Consider the following 988-nt stretch of genomic DNA (forward strand, 5'->3'; position numbering starts at 1 on the left):
TGAGTACTGCCTGGGTACTGCTGCTGATTATTCAGCACCCAAGGGCTCTTTGTTCAGCAGGTGATAAATCTTGCCAGGACTGTGTGCTTCCAGGCAACAGGATCCCTTCTTGCCCAAGCTGTATCTAGAAATGTCTGGGTACTAGGGCCTGGAATGGGAGCCTCAGAACTCTGTCTAGTACTCTATACTACTGTGATTGAGTTGGTATCCAAGTTGCAAGACAAAGTCTTGTTTAGTCTTCCTTCTCTTCTTAAGCAGAAGGAAGGAGTCTCTTCTGAAGCTGTGAGCTGCTCTGCCTGGGGTTCAGAGAGGGGCAGCTCAAGCACTCCCTTGGCTACCCTGGCTGGTGTCTCACTATGTTACATGCTCGACAAGTCCACTGGCTCTGAGAATAGCGTAGCACCTTGACTCGCCCAGGAATTGCAGTTCTTGTGTCCTAGGCTGTTTTTCAGGTTTATTTAGAAGCCCAGAGCATTTTAACTCACAGTGTCAAGGCTTGCTGGAACTCAGGTTTCGACTGCTAGGGTGGCTGATTCTCCTCTGGCTAAGGCTGGTCTATATGCTCCCTCCATGGGCACTGGCTGAGTTCTGCCTGGTATTGCTTTCTGCTGTGACAGGGCAGCACTGGGTGCCTCTTTCAGTGATACAAAGTTCAAACCAGGTACTGTAATCTCTCACCTAAATTTTGGTTCTTATGAAGGTGTTTTTATGTGGATATGTGTTCAATTTCCTCCACAGGAAGGTGTTCCTGTGGAGAGGACAATTGGTGGCAGCTTCTATCCCACCATCTTGCTCTACCTCCCCTCAATCATTTCTGACTGGCCAATCAACTGGGGGCTCAGAATAGGAGAAACAGGTACGTCTGTAATTAGTATCTCAAACAGTGAATAGACTTTGAAATAGGAAGAGGACTGTTTAAGCCAGTAATCAATAAGTTTCAGCTTTTCCTGATTGTGTTAGTTTCCTGGATCGGCTGTAATGAAGTACA

Source organism: Chlorocebus sabaeus, chromosome 17 (assembly GCF_047675955.1).
Source record: "Chlorocebus sabaeus isolate Y175 chromosome 17, mChlSab1.0.hap1, whole genome shotgun sequence".
In the NCBI taxonomy this organism is placed as follows: domain Eukaryota; kingdom Metazoa; phylum Chordata; class Mammalia; order Primates; family Cercopithecidae; genus Chlorocebus; species Chlorocebus sabaeus.